Here is a 25,628-nt window from a genome sequence, read left to right as displayed (position 1 = left end):
AATGACTCTGTAGCCATTTAAGTGGCTCCTTTATGTGCACTTTCTGAAATTGAAAAAAGGCAGTTTTCATAGAATGATTTATATTGAAAATGGTATGGGTTTCTCTGTTTTTATATACCGCTTATTCATTTTTGTGTTATAAACAATAACAACTGAGATTCCTTTAGACCAGTGATCCCCAATGAGTAGCTCACAAGCAACATGTTGCTCACCGACCCCTTGGATGTTGCTCTCACTGGCCTGAAAGCAGGTGCTTATTTTTGTTTTCTGGTTTTGAGGCAAGTTGGTGTTATGTTTTGGTAGCCGAGGATGAGTAGAGTACAACAGTGCTTTATTAGCAGGTTCATGCAGCCATTACACTTCAACTCTAATACTTTAAAACAGTCTAGAAAGTACTATGTACACAGTATAACTCTTGTGCACTGTGACACCTATAGGCCCTTTGTATAAACACCACATTTTGCATAAAAACCAGGTGCACTGTCAAACAGAGCCTCCTGTAGGATGCCAGTCCATATAGGGTCTACCAAACAGCCAATTATAGCCCTTATTTGACATCCCCATGGACTTTTTCATGCTTGTATTGCTCCCCAACTCTTTTTTACATTTAAATGTGGCTCACGAGTAAAAAAGGTTGGGGACCCCTGCTTTAGACCATCACTAATTTCTTCTGCTTCATCCTCAGGCCTGGCACCCCAAGGCCGCAGGTCCTCGTGCCCAACCGCGTCATGCGCCAAATCACTGGGGATTACGCGTACAGAAGTATAAGAGCTGCGTGACCCTTTGGATGCGGCTGCGTGGCATGCCGTCTAAAAATCCTAAAATTTGTGGCCTCACCACTAATCTGGCCCTGCTCATCCTCTGTGGAAAAAATTACTATGATCCCCCCGGCCATTTCCAGTACACAGTGGGATCTGTGTGCACTGGGAAAGCAGATGAAGTCTTTATAGGACCAACATTTGAATGTACCCCACTTTCTTTGGTTGCACAGAAGTGGGTATTTGTGTTTTAGTCTAATACAGGTATGGCATATATTAATATCATAATGCTTGGGACCTGGGGTTTTCCAGAATTTTTCTGTAATTTAGATTTCTATACCTTAAGCCTGATAAAAATCATTTAAACACTAAATAAACCAAATATGATTTTTTTTTTACCACCAATATGCACCATACAACTTTTACCATCAAGTACAAAGTTCTGTTTTATTATTACAGAGGAAAAAAAGCTATTGTTTCTAAAAAATTGTATTTATTTGCTTATATTGGCTATAGAAGAGAGGGATTTTGTGTAATTCAGAGCATTCTGGATAACAGGTTTCTGCATAAGGGATCCCATACCTCTAATGAACTACTTTATTGGGGAGCTTTTAATTAGATCTGGCATGTGGCAGCTTTTTGAAGAGACATGGCACATTCCTGAGTCTTCGTTATCATCTTGCCAGGGAGAAAATCCCATGTACCAAAGATCTATCCTGCAAACATAAATAGAAATCTAAATCATAAATAGAATCTAGAATATTAGGTATAGTATTTGCTGAACAACCCTGCTGTTCTTGCATAAAGATACCCTGCCTGTTGCTGAACTACAACAAACAGTATGGGGTCATGGAATTTCGCATATGCTATTGCGCAGATGTATTCATATCAAAAGCAAATAAGGGCAAAGCGCATAATAGTTTGGTGTTGATAAGGTTCTACCCTCCTCTGAGCTGCATTGTGAAACCATATTATAGGCATTTCGGGCAATGTAATAGGAAAAAGTCTGTTTTTTATCTTTTCAGGTATAGGATCCAGATAGACCTTATTCAGAAAGCTATGAATCAGGAAAAGGTCATTTTTTATACACTCTATTTTGAGCAAATGTTAAAATTTTAATTAACATCATTTTAATTAATTGTATTAAAATATTAATTACATTACTTTACCGCTGTAATAAGAAAGCAGTACCTTGTCGTAGAACTCGTAAGATTCAAGCTAACAGCAACGCATTACAACCAAACACTTGTTGTCATTATTTTAACTGTACTTAGTTAGCTGTCTGATATATTATTGCTGCAAATTTATATATATTATTTAAATATATTCTAGCAAGATCTTATTGTGCACTTTTTGGGAATGTACAGTGGCTGCAGCCAATCAGCATCGACTTTATGAATATTGTTTATCAAATGCACCGTACATCTCTTTCTATTACAATGTTGTCATAATTACTTTGTATTGTCATGTAAATAGCATTTTCTGATGTTTTGAGTTCCCCACTAACTAGCTGCCAAATCTAGAATTAAATATAGAAACGTACATGTAACTTCATGGGGAAATGATGGGTGTGCACTGCTTACAGTCTTTCCAAAAGTAATAATAATAATAATAATAATAATCATAATGTCTGTCAAATGCAATATATTTATAAATTGCAGTATATCTTATTCAAATAGTTGCAGGCTTCATGCTGAAAACCAGAAGCCGGGGAAATTCAAAGCTTTCTGAGCGTCTACTGTAGGTAAAGTAAATACCTGTCGGAAACTCGTAAGCACTGCTTCACAGTTAAAATGACACAATTCAGTATAATTTGTCTTGATAACCCTGAGAGACTGACACTAAACTAAAATGTCTAATATGCTTTGTGATTGAGCACACATAAATTGTAGTTGCTTTTGTGTAAACTACTAATTATTGTACCTGAATGAAATTCCTCTATTATTTTCACTGCTGGAAATTCACAGGGTGGTCTGCATAACTAATAACCATCAGAGAAACCCAGTAAGGAATTTATGGTCTCAAACACCGCTTGGGATTTAGAGAAAGAAATTAACTATTTTAAGAATCACTGTGGCTGCGACATTTTAGTTTCAATGACTTTATATACCATAGGTATGTCATATGGTGAACCCTTATCCAGAAAGCTTAAATAATGGAACTCTATTTCCTAAAGAATTAAAAAAAATTCTGATTTACTTTTTTGATCTTAACAATACTTTTAACTAAGCTAACATTAAATTATTCCAATGGCTTTTTTAAAGCAGTAACAGGGTGGGCTTGGAGCATTGGCTGGTTGGCTCAGCCTTAAAATCAGTTGGGGTAAGTGAGAAGTCAATTAAGTTAAGGTTCAATACACTCACGGTTTATTGAAACATATTGAAAAATTCATGGTTGTTCTATCTTCTCATAGTCATGTGACTCAACATGAGAGTTAACTGAAATTGGAAAAAAAACCAAGATGCACTCAATGAGGTGTACCCAAAGTACCTCCAACCATTTATTTGTGCGGAGTACAAAAAAATCTGAATTTTCAGGGGCTTCACGCCGCCTTCATCAGTTTGTACTTTATCACTGACGAAGGGGGTGTTAGGCCCCTGAAACGTTTGATTATTTGTACTCTGCATAAATAAATGATTGGAGGTACTTTGGGTACACGTACACCGCATTGAACAGTCTGCGTGCATCTTCTTCTTTTTCGAATTGGGGTAAATGAGAAAGCCTACTTGATCTTCTAAACAGTGTCAGGCCAAGCTCCAAGTGCAAAAGTAGCAGCACTCCCATTTTGTAGGAATAAAACCGCTTTTATTATCACATCCTTGACAAAGGGTCCAGAAGGGCCCGAAACAGTGCCTTCTTTTCGGAGACACATGGGCTAAATAAAGCACCTATTTCATTGAGAATGATTCTGGTGTGCTAAACAGCTAAACATCTCTCAGCCACCTTACCCATGCCAGCGTGTATCACTTTTCTCTTCAGGCAGGGGAGAGCAGTGATTGGGAGAAGGGAGCACTCAGTCTAATGATTGAGGGCTGGCCCAGTTCGACCCTACCTAACTCTAGTTCTTTTCTCCTAAATAAACCTGAAAGTCCAGTTTGAAGGTCAATCAAGGCATGGATCAAGGTGAAAACATATATATTGTCCTAGAAATGGCTGAAGACTGATACTTTTCCTATATTGGAAACCCTATATGAGCTAAGGGGGACATGATCAAAGGTTGGTCCTCAAAGGGTACTTGGACTGAAAAAATCACCAACTTAAAGCATGGTGTTTTTACACATTATTTCCGAAACATGATGGGTAATAGATCCCATATCTGTATGTATTTAAACAATATTTCTTATTTTGTTTAAAGTGCACTGGCCTAGGGAGGTACTAATCCATGGAGAGCTGCACCGCCACCAAGCATGCTCAGTAGAGTAAGAAATGGAATTAAACTCTTAAGTGCAGTGCAGTGAATCACTGGAGATTCAGGAAAGATTGTAGCATGGTGGCTAGTATAACAGTGCCCTGGGTTGGTGCACTTTTCTGCACTGTTGACATTAGACACCCTTCAAGATGAAAAAATAAACTATCACATAGGTTTTTTAGCGTTTCTTCTAGGTATTGTAATTTACTATTATAATTTGATATTCTTATTTTGACACTGACAATAACACTCTTTGACAATAACGCTTTGTATGAGTCTACATCACTACTCTGTGATTGTCAAAATGTATAAATATGCAGACTACTTTTAGTAGGGTTTACTGTGAGAGAATGTATTTTTCCTGTATTTACTGTACGTCTCTCAGTCCTAAACAAGATGCTTTTCCTTAATGGTAAAAGTACAGCAGCTATCAGTATCAGTCAGTATATATTGCAGAAAGGTGTTTCTTTACTAAGTCCCCTGGTGTATTCATGGGATTGTGAAAATGTGATTGAAAAAAAAACTATGCCTAGGGGAAATAATCCTTTGTTGGATATGTACAAAGGTTGAACCATCATGGCCAATGAATGTCCACAGTGTATGAATCTAAAACTAATCTCAAACAGCCTGGGGCTATACATAGCTAACCACAGAAGGTAGTCATTTTTCCATGTACTTTTTTGCTGGAAACACTGTCAGCAAATGACTCCCAGTTTACATCCTGTAAAGCATTTTGTTTTCCAACATTAACCGTTGTACTCAAGTTTAATACACTTTCCGCGGCGAGCTGCCATTGATCCTGCTTTCAATCTCCGAGCATTCCTAAAAATGCATTATATTTTGTAGCACAAGGGAAGAATATCTCAATACATCATAGAAGGCATGCATAGCTATTTATCTCTTTGCAAACTAAGCCATAAGCAGCTGTTTTTACAATGCAGTGCAATCATTCAGTTCAGCGTTACAAAGATTATAGAAAGCTGTAAAAATTCTGCGCAGATACAAATATTTACCATGTCAGAACTTTGACAGATATTTCCTCGGGGTCTCTTGCCTAACGTATAGATCCAACAACATGTTTCATCAATTTGTATGATCCCATCAGATTTGGCAAATCAAAATCATCTGTCCAAACATTGTTTTCCCATTTAAAAATTGTTGTCAAAAAGTCAGAGGAAATGAATTTAAACTGATAACTCACACACACACAGTTAACCACAGGGAACTGCTAGACCAGGAATGGATGACCTAATTCAATTATTGCCCTTCACTTGGGAGGTCATTTAGATACATAGTAACATAACAAGTTAAGTTGAAAAAAAAGACACATGTCCATCAAGTTCAACCTTTTAAGTCTATACAGTATATAACCTGCCTGCTGGTGGGATCCAGAGGAAGGCAAAAAAAATTGAAGCCTTTCCAATTTGCCTCTTAGGGGGAAAATCCTTCCTGACTCCAAGAGGGCAATCAGATTAGTGCCTGGATCAACTTGTACTATGAGCTATCTTCCATAACCCTGTATTCCCTCCCTTGCTAAAAAGCCATCCACCCCTTCTTAAAGCTATCTAATGTATCAGTCTGTACAACTGATTTAGGCAGAGAATTCAACATCTTCAAGGCTCTCACTGTAAAAAATCCATTTCCAAATATTTAGCTGGAACCTCCTTTATTCTAATTGGAATGGGTGACCTTGTGTCAACTCGAAAGACCTACTGGTAAATAAAGCATTAGAGAGATTATTATATGTTAACTAGTGACGGGCGAATTTATTCAGCAGGCGCAAATTCGCTGCGAATTTGCGCGATTCGCCACCGGTGAATAAATTCGCAAAACGGGCGTGAAAATTTGCCGGCATCAAAACAAATTGGACGCCGGCGTGGTTTTTTTGGACGCCAGCGCATTTTCACCAAAAAAAGGACGCCGGAGCGAAATTCGCACAAAATTCACGTTTTTTTCGGCAAAACGAAATGGCGCAAATTCGCCCATCGCTATGAACAACCCCATCTTGGCCATAGCTAAGATTTTACATATCTTTTACCAGCTTAGTTGCCCTTCTCTGCACCCTTTCTTATTCAGCAATGTCCTGTTTGAGCACTGAAGTCCAAAGCTATACGGCATATTCTAGATGGGGCCTTACCAGCGCTCTGTACAGTGGAAGAATAACCACCTCCTCTCATGAATCAATGCACCATTTAATACTACTCAAGACCTTATTTGCCCTTGATGCTGCTGACTTGCATTGCTTGCTACAGCCAAGTTTATTATCTACAAGGACTTCAAGGTCCCTTTGCCTAGTGCAGTCCCATTAAGGGTATAAGTGGCTTGGATATTTTTACATCCCGGGTGCATAACTTTACATTTATCAACATTGAATCTCATCTGCCACTTAAAGGAGAAAACATCACCATGAACTCATCAGTTTCTGGGGATGATGCATTACAACGAGGAAGCATAAGGAATATAACCTAATTCAGTAGAAAGGGTAAGGTCAGGGCAGGCAGAGTTCCTACAGAGTCAAGTAATAGGCTGAGGTCAAGAGGCAGGCAGAGTTCATGCAGATTTGGGAAACAGGTAGAGGTCAAGGGCAGACAGCAAGCAATCACAGTAAAAGGGCAGTCCAAAGTCAGGAACAAGATAATCAATACATGCTGAAAATACAGCTGAAAGCTATGAATAGTGTGAAATTGCATAGAACATGCGCGTTTGGGATGATTGATAATTACTTTGTTGCCAAATTATTTTAGTGCTTTCCAGCTGACAATTGTGCAAGCAGCATACTGTTTTTACTGTAGTGTTGGCTACTTAGTGATGCCGGATTTTACAAAAAATAGTATTTCATTAAGTCTTGTTTATATATTTAATATTTTGTAAACATCTCTTAATTAGCAATAAATTTGTCTTCAAAAGCCAGGAATCCCTAGCACACATTTAATTTAAAAAAAATGAAGTGGCTTGGTTGTCAGACTCTGGGAATTTCTCTTCTTCCTGTTAGTGTGGAATATGCTGTGCAGTTGTCTATAAAGAGGTATTTTTGCTTGTGCCCTGTAGCTATGTTTAGCTTCCTGTCTCCAGATCTTATTTTTCTTTTACTTGCAGGTAAATTTTGATCTTCTATAATGACACTGCCATGATCTTATTTACTCTGTACAAGCTGCAGCTGATATTAGATAAGTTAATACACTCTCTTTTTACATTCAACAGTGGTTTTGAGTTTTACACAAAGTGCCAATTCTTCCTGGGCTATGTAAACTAAACATTTACAATCCATGCAAACTACAATGTATTCATTAACTGAAAACATTATGTACATCTGGAAAAGTGTGTGGGACTAAAGTGCCATTGGCAAAAAGAATAATAACAATTTGTGTTTACCAATACAATGTCACTTAGGTGCCACAGCTGAGACTAAACCTAGGCAAGCCTAGCTCTCAGCCATTGTCCACTACAATTGCTAGTATCTCTTTTTTTAGCATTTCTCCAAAGGTTGTAGGACCTCAGGCTATACAACTGTGATTTAAGATTGTGATTATTATCTATAAATATAATATAAATGACTGCCATTGTAATTCATGCTGGTAGATGAACCAAAGAGCAACAATCATATTCTATACAGGTAGAGCAGCATTCACTGCAAAAAAACGAATACAACTCAGCCACTACTATCTTCAGTGTGCGTGGATGATGGGGCATCCACAGCCAATTCCTTGCTGGCTTTACATAGTACCAAATCTCTGGCGACCTACAAACATTCTCATCCATTGTTCTGGCTTGTGCTTGACAGAAACATCAGTAACTGGCAACATCAAAACCAAAGGCAATTGGGCCTTCTGCCTCAACAGCAAAAAGAATTGAGTGTACCCAGTAGTACAGTGAACCATGTTGTAATAGGCCCACATGACATCAGGTACAAGGTCAGGTCACCTTTCATGATACTCCTTAGAGCAGTGCTGCCCACCCCAAGATCTCCATAGGGGTGGAACAATCTGGCCAGGTAGAGTTGACACCTTTCTGGTTTTGATCCGGACAGCCTGATTTTCCCCATAACCAGGTTCCCAGGTGGGTAATCAGCGGACTGCCTGCATGCTTATGGAATCAGGATTTTCTGATTATAACCCAAACGCTTTGTGGGTATTCCAACCATGGGTACCCACGGTACCTGACCCAATGCATGACTCTACTGCCGGGGTCAAAACTGCCAACTGTGAGGCCAGGGAAGCCTGCTCTATCTGCTCTATCTGCTCTCTCAACAAAGGAATCACAATCCAGTTCCTGTTTCTCATCCACTTTCCCAGTCTTCGGGTCACACAGCCACTTGCCAATACCTATGGGCCAAATCCAAACAGAAGTACCCTGCCCACTTTAGTGTAGCCTGGTGGGTACAAGTGTTTAGCAGCTTATAGTCCACATAGATTCTGGGGTACTCATCTCTTTTAATACCGGAACAATGGGGGCTTTCTTGGACCACACCACCATCAATCATTTTGTGCTGCTCACACTTGATATCCTGGTACAAAGCTTGGGGAATGTTTTGGTACTGCTCCCATATTGGGGGTGCTGTTCCAATCTCATTTGCATGGTCAGTGGAGGGGATGAACCCATAGCCATAATCAACATACACTGCCACTCTTGGAAAATATGGCTGTAGTTGTCATTTCTGCTCCCAGTTGCTGTAAAATGGTACATAGTTCCACAGCAAATTTGGGAAGTGTCTTACTGATGTCTGCGTACAACCCTTCCTGATTAGTCATTATTTCATCAATTTTCCTCTCCATAACTGTCAAATATTATACCACCTTGGTCCACTTGAAAAAGCATGTCGTGTGACTGTGAATAAAGGCACCTGTGCAGCAGTTTTTGCGCCTGTTGGTATTCTTTCCCCATACTTGGTTGCATTATTGGTCCAGAAACAACGGGGTCAGATCAGCTGGTATTTGGTACAAATGGACTGCGGTCTCCCTAGGGGAGAGCTACTCCCTACTACAATTCTTGTAGGAGCACAAGCTACTTGTGCTAATTAAACTCTCTATCTTACTCTCCTAGAGAGTACTATTAAAGAGTTAAACTGTCTCTGGTCCATGCTATCCGACTTATCACTAGAGGGACAGGTCCTTCTAGGGCCTTGGTGTATCCAGGCTCCCTGGAACAGATCTAGCTGGGTCAGCAATCAGAAGCCAAAGAGGAAGATCCACCTCAACCAAGCATTTTGTTAAAGTGTGGCAGGAAGTGGCCATAGGCCAGTAGGCCAATAACTGAAATATGTAAATATTGTAACTAGATACATTGGCATCTGTCCAGCAACTAGCAAGATAAGGAATTCCAAGGATTTAATGCCATAGCGGCATACTCGACCTATGGGTCCCTACAGACAGGATCAACTCTGGGTCTCACACTTTGTGTGCAACCTCCGACATGTCCAATGTGGTATAAACTCTATGCTTGCACTCCCCCTCAACAGCAGCCTACTGCACCTAATGTCACACTGCCATAATCTCCATCCAATTTCCTATTTCTCTGGCCGATAAATAATGAGAACACACACTAAAGAAAAAAAAAAGTCTTACTGATGTCTGCGTACAACCCTTCCTGATTAGTCATTATTTCATCAATTTTCCTCTCCATAACTGTCAAAATATAATACCACCTTGGTCCACTTGAAAAAGCATGTCGTGTGACTGTGAATAAAGGCACCTGTGCAGCAGTTTTTGCGCCTGTTGGTATTCTTTCCCCATACTTGGTTGCATTATTGTTCCAGAAACAACAGGGTCAGATCAGCTGGTATTTGGTACAAATGGACTGCGGTCTCCCTAGGGGAGAGCTACTCCCTACTACAATTCTTGTAGGAACACAAGCTACTTGTGTTAATTAAACTCTCTATCTTACTCTCCTAGAGAGTACTATTAAAGAGTTAACCTGTCTCTGGTCCATGCTATCCAACTTATCACTAGAGGGACAGGTCCTTCTAGGGCCTTGGTGTATCCAGGCTCCCTGGAACAGATCTAGCTGGGTCAGCAATCAGAAGCCAAAGAGGAAGATCCACCTCAACCAAGCATTTTGTTAAAGTGTGGCAGGAAGTGGCCATAGGCCAGTAGGCCAATAACTGAAATATGTAAATGTTGTAACTAGATACATTGGCATCTGTCCAGCAACTAGCAAGATAAGGAATTCCAAGGATTTAATGCCATAGCGGCATACTCGACCTATGGGTCCCTACAGACAGGATCAACTCTGGGTCTCACACTTTGTGTGCAACCTCCGACATGTCCAATGTGGTATAAACTCTATGCTTGCACTCCCCCTCAACAGCAGCCTACTGCACCTAATGTCACACTGCCATAATCTCCATCCAATTTCCTATTTCTCTGGCCGATAAATAATGAGAACACACACTAAAGAAAAAAATTATGGGATAACCAAGCGTGCAATGAACAGTGCAGTAAGGCTCTATTAGTTCATCCCTGTACACATGAATTCTTGTATTTCAATTCAATTACTGCATGTACTTTCAAATAATGACCAATCTGAAAGTTTATTCACTGCCCCTAACACCATTCTGCTTTTCTGCTTTAGTTGTAATCCCCCTCCACTGTACTTTTAATGCGCTTAATAAAGCCAACATCTTGATATTGAAACGCCTGACTCCGTGACTGCTTTGGACGGCGCTCCGTAGCGATACTATTGGAGTATGTGTTAAGCCGGCTAGAAGGAGCCAGATGTATCGCGAGAGCTGCGACTCAGCAGGAGCCGGCGTACCACGGGTGAGCTCCGCCATTAACCGCATCGTTTCTGTGTTTGTTACCATTCTGCTTTACCAATGGCTTTTTAGATTGCACCTGTATGTGGGAAAAATTGTGTAAAAATCAGTTGAAACTACAGATTTTTCATGAAAAAGAATGACACAAAGTATATTTTTAGTGATCTATACGCTTCTTAACTCAATAGACAGACAAAGTTGTTTTTAAGTCACCAACCTATGAGTACAGGCATTTCTCAAATGTCAACCTAGCTGCCAACTGGCTCTCTGGGCAATTTGCATATCATTACCCTTAATGCCTATTGATTTTAGTTTTAAAACTATTGCATTTTAGCACTTATTGATTTCCTTACTCTTGTTGCAAACCTTCTCAGTTTCTTGCTAGTGTTTCAACAACAAGTTGTTTTTAAATTACATTTTAGTTTATTTTGAATTTACATTCAGCACTCACACTTTCTGAATACTTTTTTTCCCTTTCCTTTTGTACAGATTCAAATGTACAATATAACAAACATATTTAAACAATTAATAAGCAAATTCTCCAGCAAAACACAAGACGGGGAAGTAAATATTTTATACAGTTTTTAATTGCTGAATTTCAGAATAGATTTAAGTAATGGGCTCATTAAATAAAGCTTCATGTCATGAACGCCCAAATCAAGCTGCAAGGATTATTTATATTAGAGATGTGTGTTAAAAAAGAAATGAGCAGAATAAAAAATGTGTACCGTTTTTATAAGAAACCTGACTGAATGCAGTGAAATTCTCCCTTCATTTACTGCTGTGGATAGGAATTGTCTGATGGTCCCTAACTGCTGAGCAGGGAAACAATCATACTTATGAACAGCAGGAGCCCTCGCCTTACTTCTCAGCCATTAAGAAATCAAGCAGGTTTGTTTACGACGATCCCTAAGCAGCCCAGACCACACTGAGCATGTGCACAGTCTTAGTCTTGCAAAGATGTTTAACAAAGTTACAAGATGGTGACCCCCTGTAGCCAACTTTGAAAGCATAAATTATTTGTTTGATTAGGCTTGTGGTGCAGTAAGTTCATGTTTATATTTAGTATACAAAATACAGCATTTCTATCCTTATTCTATTTTAGACTTTACATGCCCTTTAAATAAACCCAATAAGAGGTTTTGCTTACAAAAAGGATTAATTATATCTTACTGTAGTTTGGATCAAGTACAAGGTACTGTTATATTATTACAGATAATTACAACTATATTACATCACAAATCCTTACTGCACACAGAAGCTTGACAATACACATCAGGACAGCCAGGAACAGAGGCTGTATTCATAAATCAACAAAAAGAGGGTTTGCCAAGGCAGTAAGACAAAGGGGCCAATCTCTTGCAAGTTATCAAATGAAGTCTTATGTGGTCTTCTGGTATCTTATCCTATGTGTGAAATTTTATATATGGGTGAAACTGGACAAGCACTATGCCTACAAGCTCAATATCAATTGCGGAGAAAAGGATCTCCCAGTCGCAGGACATTTCTTCAGTAATGACCACAGTATTCATAACCTTCTAGTTAACATACTAATGGGAGATTTTAAAACAGAGCAGGAACGAAAAAGAGGGGAATATAGTCATGCAAACAATTCTATAATGTTCAATATGGAATCAGCAGGGACAGAAGCTTTTTGTCCCAATGTGAATATTGCAAATATCACTCTGATGCTGCATGGGGGATTGTGAGATCTGTACCTAGTGGACCCACTTGAAAATATTTTTTTTACACTTGCCTCGTAAATGATGTCGCCTCACAACTTGAGTTAATTGTAATAACCTTTGGAGGGGGATCCTGGGTGGGGGAGACTGATCAATATCTAGAGGGGAATAGAGTTTACACATAAAGTACTTGTCAAATTGAAAACAATTTATTTACCCTATGCTTGTTTGCAGGCCTGGACTGGGAGTCAAAATAGGCCCTGCCATTCCAAGTACACAGAGGCCCAAAAAGCCCCCTATATGGTAACTTTCTATGGAACCATACAGCAGCCATTCTGGCATTTGCCAGAAGACACAGATTGCCAGTCCGGGCCTGCTTGTTTGTATAAAAGTCATGATTTTTCAGTTGTTGTATATATCATGCCTGAAGCAGGGATGTAAATAGTCAGAAAAGCTCACATTGTATAATTTACTAAATTACCCAAATAAAAGACCTAGAACCTATATTTTCTGGTTTCTGGGTTGTATGGCTAACATAGTACACTTGCTGCAAAAGAGCCACCATCCGCCATTTCAGCTGCAATAACTTTTGAATGAAGCAACAGCGTACAAGATTAAATCCAGAGATATTATAAATATTAGGATATGTCAATTTAAACCTTATAAAACATTATAATCCATCTTTGCAGGGGCACAAACACCTTCCAATTTGATTTCCTCAAAATCAACATTGTTTATATGTGTCTGTGTTATTTAAGGCTACATAGTTATTTTGGCCTGAAAAAAAGATGAAAGTTAATTCAGTTCAACCCCTCTAAATGAACCCCAGTGCACATATACACACACTTATACCGAACTCTATCTACACCCACATATGGAGCTATAACTATATAATACACAAAAGCCATGAATATCTTGTAAATGATATCCTTATAAAAGGTGAGTTCTGATGTCATCAGTTATAAATGGTGAGTTCTGATGTCAATTGCGAAATATGAGGATATTAGTAGTTACCTCGGAGTTCCATGGCCTGTATAAAAAGCACTCGGCCTTCAGCCTCATGCTTTTATATGGTCATGAAACTCCTGGTAACTTATAATATCCTTATATTTTACAAGAGGGGGTACTTTATTCACTATATATATACTGTATTAACAGCTGTGTTCAGAATAATTGCAGTCCAACATCACTAGGGATGCACCGAATCCACTATTTTGGATTCTGACCAAACCTCTGAATCCTTTGTGAAAGATTCGGGCAAATACTTACCTAATCCAAACCCTAATTTGCATATTCAAATCAGTGAGGAGAGGGAAAAAGAGATCCGCGTGAGCAGCGTGCAGCTAAAAAAAAAATTTACTTCCTTGTTTTGTGACAAAGAGTCACATGATTTTAAGAATTCTGGTTTTATTCGGCCAGGCACAAGGATTCGGCCGAATCCAATCCTGCTGAAAATGTCTGAATCCTGGCTGAATACTGAACCTGGATACCTATTTCATGCATCCCTAAACATTACTAACCTGATTAATCACTGTTTTTGGTAGAAACTATATTTCTACATAGCAAATAATTTACTAGTAGAAAACCAACGGACACAACAAACATGACATGCATGCTGCTGATTCTGTCTAACTGAATCGTTAATTCAGCCTTGTTCCTTATAACAATAGCTTGTTCCAAATAATAGCAGTGTGGAGTTCAATTAAGTATTCATTCTGTGAAAAAACAAGTGGCAATTACGACCCTTATTTAAGGAAGGAAGGCAGCAAATGTTGTGCATGCTGGTTATAGTGCATTTCTCTCTGAAAATCTGAGTAAAATGACCTGTTCCAAACATTGTTCAGAAAAACAGCAACGATTAAAAAGTTGATTGGGGGAAACATAAAGAAGTGCAGAAAATGTTTGGCTGCTGAGCTAAAATGAGCTCAAATGTTTTAAAATGGCAACCAAAACTTGAAAGACATAAAAGAAAATGGAAAACTACCATTTTAATGGATAGAAGAATAGCCAAAATGGCAAAATGGTAGACTCCGCTCCAGAAAGATGAAAGAAGGTCTAAAGTTACCTTTGAGTACTATTACAATTAGAATGCCTATATGAAGCCAAGCTATCGACAAGAAGCCCCAGCATAGTCCCATTGTGTTAGATCTTTAATGTTTGGTAATTATGGATCCCTTGTTAAGCAGCCTGACAAGTATAAGTACCTTAAAATGGCAAACTTCTGGTTTCTAAGGTGTTCACACGATGAGAGAAAAAACCTTAGGGTATCTGAAGAAAACAGTGGACACAGCACGTAAAATACAGCAGTATTCTCTGTAGGAAGTGTGATCTTAATGATAACTTATTATGCAGAGGTCCCTTTCAGAGGTAAGTATGAACAGAATGAGGATGAGAGGAGGACCGACCAACCCAGTCGGGAATGGCTGACCAGACCAAGGTAAGTAAGCAATAATAAATCTGTAGTTTAGGATCTACAAGTAGAAATTGATGACTCACCACACAAGGGAAGAGGCCCAGGTGCACCGCCCTGAGCCCTCAGCACGGGGAGCGGATAAACTGAAAAAAACCTTTGGAGCAGGCACTCAATGAAGGCAATCTTCCAACAGGCAAATAAATTCAAAGTGAGGAGTTTATTGTGTCCACAGCCTAGCCTTCAAGGTAAGTAAGTGGTTACCACTGGGAGTGAACAGAGGAGACCTGGCGGGAAGACAGGTGTAGACAAGTCCGCAGATGTAACTTCTCCATCTCTTGCAGAGAAATCAAGCACAACCAACCCAGGAATAATAACTATATCTATAAGTCTATGGTAGGATTGGCTTGCAGGGTAACACAGGTCAGCAAAGGGTAATAGCAAAGTCTTTAGCAGGAATAGTGTTGCAGGATACACAGTGTAGCAAGCCTTGTTAGCACAGGCTTTAAGCAGGAACAGTGTTGCAGGATACACAGTGTAGCAAGCCTTGTTAGCACAGTCTTTTAGCAGGAGTAGTGCTGCATGATGCATAGTTCAGCAAGAGTTTAATAGCTCAGTCTTTTAGTAAGAGAAGTGCTGCATGACACACAGTCTGGCAAGGGTTAATAGCACAAATTGTTAGTAGGAGCAGTGTTGCAGGATACACAATCAAGATCAGAGAGCTCACAATGAGCAGAGGAAAGCCGAGTCTTTACCAAGGGAGTCCGTCCAAGCAAGAAATCGAAGAAACCAAAGAGAACACGCCGAGTCAAGCCTTGAAATCCGTCCAGCCTAGTGAGGTACCGAAGGGAAAGATCGTTCGTCGATACGAGAACCGAAGATCAGATCTGAAGATTTGTGATACAATGCTTCCAGAAACACTGAGCATAACTGCGCAGCAAACTATGCATGTGTGTGCCCTTAAGAAGGCAACGAAGACGGACTGCAAGTTCCGCAATAGAGCAGTGGTGCCTAACACATTTGTTGAAAAAAGGATGTGCTAAAGAGGTTATTATTTGGCAAAAATACATTGATTGGCCTGAAGAGAAATGGCTCAATATTTTGTTGACTGATGAAAGCAAGATTGTTCTTTATGGTTCACGGGGCTGCAAACAGTTTGTCAGATAACCCTCAAACACTGAATTATGTTTCTCATACTATATTGTTGGGCCTATTTATCACATACCAGGGATAATGGATCCATTTCAATACATAAAAATACTTGAAGAGGTCATGTTGCCTTATGCCTACGACTAAATGCACTTTAACTGGGTGTTTTAACAAGACAACAACCCCAAACACACCAGTAAACCAGCAACATCTTGGTTCCAGACCAAAAAGAATGCAAAAGAAAACTTGTGGGGTGACATCAAAAATGCTGTTTCTGGGGCAAAATCAAGAATTGTAGAATTGTGGTATGTAACACGTGTCAGAAGTTGGTCGACTCCATACAACACAGATGTGCAGCAGAAACTAAATATACAACTTAAAATAAGTTCAGTGATTCAAAGGAAAGCAACATTTTTAATAATTTTTCAGTTTATAAAGTGAATGTTTTGAGTTTGTAAAGAAGAATGCAGACACTGCTATTTTTTTAACAGCCTAATATTCCCTTTTCGTCACTTTCTGTGAAGGAATAACACAAATGTGATTTTTCTTCATGTTTTGATTTGAAATAGAATGTACATTGTTCCCAATGCATTTGCGAGTATGGAAATAAAAGCTATTATATGGATTTTATTCACTTTTTTTAAACATATACACTGACTCCAAGGCATTAATAGAATTTACCATCACATCATCACCTGGCACGACATTCCACAACCTCTCTGCCCTCACTGGCCCTCACTGTGAAATGCCACCTACGCTGCTTCAAATTAAAATTCAGTTTCTCATGTCTAAATAGGTGGCCTCTCAGGGTCAGACTTGCCCTCCCTCACTGTGGCCGCTGGTTCATTTATCTTTTCTATGAGAAAAAAAATCCCTCACTACCTGTCTATAATGTCATCTAATGTACTTGTAAAGAGTAATCATGTCCCCTCACAAGCACTCTTTCACCAGAGAAAACAACACAAACTTTTACAATCTACTTTTTCTAGTTTTAGGAGATTATTTCTCAGAATCCAAAAATATCTCATAATTTTCAGAAAAATACTCCAACCAAATCCGCACTGATTTTTCCCCCTATTTATCAACAAATCTTTCGAAAATTTCCTGTACGGGAAAAAATCTCGATAAAATCATGTAAAAATGTAAATTTTACCGATTTTTTGGATTTGATGGCCGAAAATTTTTTTTTTCAGATTATTGGTTGAAAACCACGAAATCTTCGGATTATTACACAAAATCCATCGCAGATCAGGATATCTTTGGGACGTCTCCCATTGACTTCTACATGAACTCGGCAGGTCTGAGTTGAAATACTTTTTTATTCGGACAAAAAATGTGAGGCTTTTTTTCCGACTAAAAATTTAGATTTTCTAGTAAAAATTAAAGACCAATTAAATAACCAAAGTTAATTCATTTTTTTTAGTTGCCCTTTAACAATTTGTTAGATTGTATTTGAACACCTTGTGTGGCTTTTCCCTTTAGATAATACTCAAACACCCTTCTTTTTTTCACACATATGTAAAAACAAGCCTGTAGAAATTGACTGTGATAGATTCAACTTATTGTATTCTAAGAGAAAGAGAAAAACTGCTAGCGCCCAGTTTGCCTTTAAAATAATTATTACAAAAATTAGGTGTTAGTACCACACTTTGGTCAAAATATGTAAACTCATTTGCCACGTCAAGACCCCTCATTGTACATGAGCCCTACACTATCCATTAGTATTCTAAGTATGTAGTACATTTAAAAATCAAGTCCCCCAGAAAACAGTGTGACTAAGTAGTAAGGCCAACAGTAAGGGTTCTTACACACACGGGCATTTTTTGCTGTGATCCCCTGTGTTCCGATTTCTTCCATTCAGCCACAGGGCAGTGCAGGACTAAACACACTAAATTATTGTCGCATGTAAGCGCCAAATGCAGGTGGAATGCAACATGCTGCATCTCACCTGCATTTGGCACTTACATGCAAGTACAGCCCCTTGACAATAATTTAGTGTGTTTAGTCCTGCACTGCAGTGCGGCTGAAGCGGAATGCAGGAAGCGCAGCAAAAAGCGCCCGTGTGTAAGAGCCCTAACTCTAGTAAGAAAGCAAGGAGCTTTTAATCACCAGCCCATTAACATACACCTGTAAATCATTCCCTGTTTTAAAGGCTGAATGGCAGCTATAGGCAAAATTTGGCTACAATTTGTACACGAAAAACAGAAAGAAATTGCCAGCTCTCAGTCTAACCCACGCTGTGGTGTTGATCAGCTGCTAGAAGCAGCCCACAATCTATTACCACAATCTATTAGCTAACCTTTAGAGTGGGTCTTTCACTTCTATGCATTATGCCATCCTGTGAATCACTACAGATAGTTAAATCATTAGAATTTAGTGTGACTTTTTGTTAAAATGTGTGGTTAATTACTTGAATGTCACCAGTTGGTCTCATCAGCATTATATTTTACCTATAAATTATGTGATGTCCTAATTAACACTTTTATTAGGACCTGATGACTGGTTCTAATTCTTTTCTACTCTTCTGTCTAAGTATAGCCGTGAATTCTTTCTCATTTCTGACAACTGTGTTTATTGCCTCTCTCTAGCCACTGAACTAGATGGCACGTTGAATTATTCTCAAGTGTATGTGAGCATCACGTCACATTTGCTTGCTTGATATCATACATGACTAGCTGTTCTTCAGTCAAGACCCTTAATGTACACTGTGCAGATGCGCTACCCTCCGAATGCTTAGCTACACATTAACTTAAATCTTTTCGGAGTCAAGCCTGTTTCACATCAGTTACACAAACATATTGGTTCTTTTAAAAGGACAAATGCTGCGAGAATAAGCAAGGATATGTAGGTCAGAAACAATGCATAATCATTGTCATTTTAGCCTTAAATTGCAGAGGATTACCCTTGGATTTTTCTCTGCTACGTCTAAACAAGTAGACTATATTTTAAATCAGGGATTGCAAATAAAAGTAACTATTTCTCAAATAAATGTTTTATTTTTTTTTAAAAAAAAACAAAAACTGAAAGTGTGCGTGCAACAACTACAATGATTGGTGTCATCAACCCGACAGACAATGCATAAACTTATATAATAATAAATAGTAATTATCTTTATTTGGGAAATGTTATTTCATGGAAAATTATATTTAAAATATTTTAAAAATTATATCACACCAAGAAATAAATTGTGCATTTTCTCATTTTTTGTAGAGAATATATTGCCCCGTGTTTAATTTGTGCATGTGTTTAAGTCTCCCTAATCTTTTTATTTGATTGATTCCAAAAGTTGGACTGTCTTATAATATACTTTTCCAGATAACAAAGAACTTTTTTAACACAACTGAAATCAATTGAATGACACACACGTTAGGGGATGGGTAGTGCCAATGGGCAACACCTAAAAGCCTCCCCTGTCTCTAATGATTATATTGCTACCAGGCACAGTCAATGCTATATTCATCTGGAAATTGAATGGTCTCTAGGTTCCCTTAAAATGAACACCTTAGCACCACTTTTAGGTGTTGTGGTTATTCTAATGTGAATATTAAGGTCCTCATATTTATATGTTACTTTTAGGGGCAAATTTAATAAAGGGCGAAGTGACTAACGCTGGCGAAAATTCACCAGCGTCAAGTCATTTTGCAGCTTCGCAAATTTACTATCAGTCACCCTGGCGGAAATTCGTCAGTGATGCTGACCCTAATGCTGGCGAAGTTGCACTCTGGCGAAGGGGGAAAAATACACAAATTTACTAATATTGGTCTTTTTCTAAACGTGACTTCCTTCACCAGAGTTTACGTCACCAGGTTAGAGCAGGCGAAGTGCAATAGAGTAGATAGGAGTTTTAAAAAAAAAAAGTCCCAAAATAGTTGAAATTTTTTCTAAGTCCCAAAAAACGCTGGCGCTGCTGCATACACGTCCACTGAAATTCAAATTTGGCGCCATATGCAAATTAGCCTTCGCTAGCGCAACTTCGGACCGCTCATCGTAACTTCGCTAACGTAACTTTGGAAATGATCGGTATCTTGTGCGGAACTTCGGATCTTCGTGAATTTGCGATGTCCTGACAAATCTACGTCTGGCAAAGTGCGGCGAAGACAACGTTGGCGGATATTTGGAGGTAAGTAAATTTGCCCCTAAGTCTTCTTAGACCGTAGGCTTCTACTGCCTTGATAATGTTTTCATTCATATTTCCCTGAATTAAACTTGCATCCCTAAAATGATACCCTACAGTGATAGAAGGATGTGAGTGGCTGTATCATATTATCATTATAAAATATTTACTATCTGTAAAATAAAACATCTGTGAGATGAATGTAGAAATGCTTTGCAAATGTATCTCACTTCAATGCAAAAGATTAGATCACAGGAGTTCCCCTGTATTTATTTAGAGCAGGCACAACACAATTTAAAAAAAAGTGGAAGTGGGAGTAGAGTTATGGGATCTAATATCGGAAAACTCATAATCCAGAAAGCTCTGAATTACAGAAAGCTATTTTAAGATAAGCATTCATATTCTTTGACTGATTTATTTTTTCTCTGTAATAATAAAACAGGACCTTGTACTTAGATAGTAATTAAATTGCATGAATTCATATTGGTGACAAAACAAACCAACTGAGTTTATTTAATATTTTAAGTAGACAATGTATGTGACCTTATTTACAGAAAAACCCTTTATTCAGAAATCCGCAGGTTCATTAAAAATAAAAGATCACTATTTTATGTACCACTTCTTGACTGACTTGCATTCCTGAATCTGCACCGATGGGTAAGTAAAAAGTTAAGGGCATTTCCCCAGGGTAGCAGCTAGACTGAGGGGAGGAGGGAGGGGGGTCTACACAGGGTAGGGGGGTAGGGTTTATTTAGGTAAGGGTTGAATTCTACTTTAACTGAACGTCATAGAAGTGACCAGGAACAACATAGTATGCGAGATGCCCAAAAACAACAGTTTAAAAAAACACTACCATTTTACTGCACATCTGTGAGTAAAATGTTGTTGTTCTTGAGGATTTGCAGAATTACTGAAATGTCATATCATTTCTTATATATAATGACCAAATGCAATTGATGGTACAGGTAGTATTACATGTTACATAATTACAATTGTTTACAATAATGTAGGACATGAATAAGCAAAATAATATATCCCTAGTGATGAGCGAATCTGTCCCATTTTGCTTCGTCAAAAAATTCATGAAGTCAATGGGTGGCAACATTTTTTTTTGCGCGCAAAAATTTTTACTCACTCAAAATGCATTAAATTCAATGGGCGTTTTTTCGCATAGCGCCTTTTTGTCTCAGCAACAATTTTGACTTTTTGTCACAGTGAAATTTTTCATGGCAATTTATTGCCGAAGTTTCACCAAAAAAATTTGCAGATGGTGAATTTCACTATGAATCCATGCCTGGTGTAAAAATTCGCTCACTGCACAGTAGTTATTTTAGAAAGAAATTTTGGTGCTCAGATGCACAGCCCATACTTTAGTATAGTCTAATTTGTCTATACTCACCCACAATGCAATTGCTGACCACTTGTAGAATCCAAAGCCACAGTCTATTTGTAGTATATTATACTGTAGTATACTGCTACAAATAAAATATTAAAATCTTGACATACACTAAAATTGGCAAGATTACAAAATGTGTCTGTACAGCATGAGATAATTTGCCATATTTTTGAGAGTTTGACACAAATGTATTAGGAAAAAATACTGCAAACCTCCAAAATTCCCTTTAGACAGCATTTTGTCTTGCTGCTTAGTAATCTCACAAAAAAGACATCTTTCTCCTGTATGATATTTGCAAACTTCAATACACAAACATGTTAGTATAGCTCTTTAAACGAATCAGCAGGTGCCACGGTTGGCATGTGCACATATACAATCTTTATCTAATTAGAGCAGAGCTTTGTTCTGCCTTTGGTATACTTCAGAGGATAATTTCATTGTCTATTCATGATCCCAGTGCATACATCAGAGAAAACCTACAGTTTAGATCACTTCCTGAATCAAGATGGAGAAACAGCTCTACATTATTTTATGATTTACAGTTCTGAGGCATGTGAAACACTTAAGTCATTTTCAATTTCCCAGTCAAAGGAAAAAGTCAAAAGGTGTTTATTTTACAAGAAGCCATGAACCGCTAAGTTATTTTTATGATCAAAATGCAATTGGATTACAATTATCTGTCTTAACCTAAAGATTTTCCTTCTGTAAAATGTTTATTTTTAATATTAATAATAATGATAATAATAATAAACAAGATCAAACCATTTATACGTTGATAGATCATTTTATCTGCTGACAACGGCAGATTTTGCACTGTGCTAGAAAATGTGCAAAATCTCTCGAAAGGAAGACTTTTCTGTCCAGTGTTTTTCATTAATTTTGCCTTCTGTTATATATTGGGAATGCAAGCATCATAGTATTAGTTGGTGTCTCACTATCCAAGATGTTCTGAAGCAGCTGTGTTATAGATGGTTTTTAGTCCTGGCTGTATAACTATTTGAACTAAGCAGGGTCGTGATCCTATTCATTATATCTTGCCACTTTCCCTGTTAGAAAGGTTAGGTCAGTCCATGTAGACTTATTTGCACAGAGAATGGCACATTAAATTGCTAAATCATTCGGCATCAAGGCAGTTAAACATTATGATGAAGAAGCACTAACAACAGACATTCCAATAAAGACACTCTGTCTTTGTGTTTGGCTATGTGCCATTACTCCAAAAATGACTCCATCTAGTGCATTACCTTGTTGAGCAAGCGCTCGTTTTTTACTCTAAACTAAAACATTTTTGACAAGCAACTCATCTATAGCCATTTCATACAGCTTTTCTTTCATTTGCATTCTCATTAGAATAATGTGATTTTTCTTTTCCCTCTTTCACTAAGGAGAATGTCGAAGAATGCACCATAAAGTGAAAGGACTGAACCCCACATCCACGTTGATTATCCAAACCAACCTGACAGCCGATAGAAAGCAAGATTCATGATTGGCAATTTAAACAACTCCGAGTGATGCCTGGGCAGCAACATCACATCACAAATCATTGCAGCAACTGAACCTTTATCACATTAAATGGACAGAACAAGACTGGACATCTTATGTTAAAAAGAATATACATTAAATATATGTAAATGCATTGGACCATTGCAGTCACTGGGAAAGGGGGAAAAAAAAGCGCTACAGATATACAAATTAACTAGGTTTGAAATGAAGCATGTTTTCAGATTGTCATAACCAAAGGAACATGCTTTATATGTCACATGAACAATTTTCATTATAGAAAAGAAAGAATAAGTGTGGAAATGTTAATTGGTTTACTAAAAAAAAAATAAACATTAATTTGCCATTTGACATTCTGGATTTAGTTTAAAGGTAAGTTATTAAAAAAAAAGCACAAAGATTGTATCAGAGCATTGTGCTCTTTTTCTGTTTTGTGATGTTCAGAGAAAGGTTACTGTTTAATATCCTAAATGAATTCCATTCATACATCTGTATTTCACAGTGAAGAGGAACCACGTGTAAATAGTATCAAAGGAGACTGCTCTGTTTTGTGCCATTCCAAAAAAGCTGCATTTGTGCTTTTATTGTTAATTGTATAACCCACAGCCTGGTCTCTAAAATTGTAATCAGTTTAAAGTGCAGGTGCAGCTCTAAATTAAATATATTGCTGCTGTCAGCCCAGTTTATTTTGGGTAGAATTTTCTTATTGATAAAAAAAAGATCTAATTTAATTAAAAAAAAAAATTTTTAATGGTCAGTGCCAACTTCCACGTTTGTGTACGAAATTTCAGTGGGTTTTTTTGCCCACATTTCCGCCTGCGTTGCACTTCTTGCTTACAGGCACAACTTATCATAATGCTGGCACTGAGTACAAGGGGGTGATATATAAGTGACACATGGAAGTCCCTCATTCAGGACCCACACTGAAGGACTATAGCATATACAGTAGCAAGACAGAAATAGTATTTAAATTGCTTTAGATTTAGGACTATACCATATAACAGACTTTTATGTGTGAAAACCTTCACAGAATATGGCCTATGACTTGAACAGAAAACAACAATAAAACTATATTGAAGCCTCACTGTCAATTTGGTTTTGGTTCAAGGGTCAGTGACTGAAAGCTAAACTGACTCCAAAAGATATTTTTACCCCCAGTTTAACTGCCAATATACACCAATAGTCAAAAAAAGAAACAGAAACAAAGTTCAGATCATCTTGGGTGAGAGGTGTCTTCCCATGGGCACAGAGGTAGAGTTTTTCCTGTCCTTAGGTTATATAAGGGAATGGGGCACATGAATCTTCCTCTTTGGTCTCCACTTCAGGAGGGGGTAGATTCTCTGGGAAGCATGAAGCATAAGGTCACATTAAGTTTAATGTCCCAAAAGAAAAGAATCTCCTTAGTGAAGTCAGAGAAAGGGACCCTGTCAACTAGATGTAGACAGTAAATAGCATATCTTGTTAGAACACACTCTTAGGAGTGACGAATAGACAGGGTATCTAGAAAGTGCAGCCATCTGCTCCATTGTGGTGTAGTTCCCAAGTGGCAATCACCAAATACAGAGACGCAAGTGGGTATGGCTTCAGGAAATTCTTTGTGTAACCCCTTGGATAACTCTGAAGGCATCCTGGGACTCTGGAGATAACACTTGCAGTGCTATTAAGTCATTATTTGATTCAACACCCACTGTTTCAAGGGAGATACAGTTCAGTCTCGTCTGACTTCTTCCTCTACCTATATTTATAGCGAGCTCTCATCTGAGAGAGTGGATTGTATAGATAATGGTGTTCGTTCTGAGAGCAGGTGGATTTAGGCAATGCAGCATAAAATATATTTAAAATTAGGGATGGGCGAATTTGACCCGTTTTGTTTTGCCAAATATTCATCGCTGGCGAAATGTCGCCGACGCCCATCAAAGTCTATGGGCGTCAAAATTTTTTGATGCACGCCATCATACAAGTCTATGGCCGTCATTTCCGCCGCGAAAAAAGGCGAAAAAATTCGCCCATCCCTATTTAAAATATATTTTCTACTTAATACTATACTTTTCATAATTTACAGCTTATTTTATTGATGCCCCTTCCCCTACTTCCTTCTCATCCAGTTTTCTGTAACTGTAGACCAGGGTCCAAAAAAGTGACAGTTTAGCCTCCCTACCAACTAATAATAGGAGGACATACAGTAACTGCAGTGGCTATTAGAGATGTCGCGAACTGTTCGCCGGCGAACTTGTTCGCGCGAACTTGTTCGCGCTCGCCGGAAGTTCGCGAACGTCGCGCGACGTTCGCCATTTTGGGTTCGCCATTGTTGGCGCTTTTTTTGCCCTCTCACCCCAGACCAGCAGGTACATGGCAGCCAATCAGGAAGCTCTCCCCTGGACCACTCCCCTTCCCTATAAAAACCGAAGCCCTGCAGCGTTTTTTCACTCTGCCTGTGTGTGCTGAAGAGATAGTGTAGG

This window comes from Xenopus laevis, chromosome 4S, assembly GCF_017654675.1.
Source record: "Xenopus laevis strain J_2021 chromosome 4S, Xenopus_laevis_v10.1, whole genome shotgun sequence".
NCBI classification, from domain to species: Eukaryota; Metazoa; Chordata; class Amphibia; order Anura; family Pipidae; genus Xenopus; species Xenopus laevis.
Note: the sequence above shows the minus strand (reverse complement) of the source record.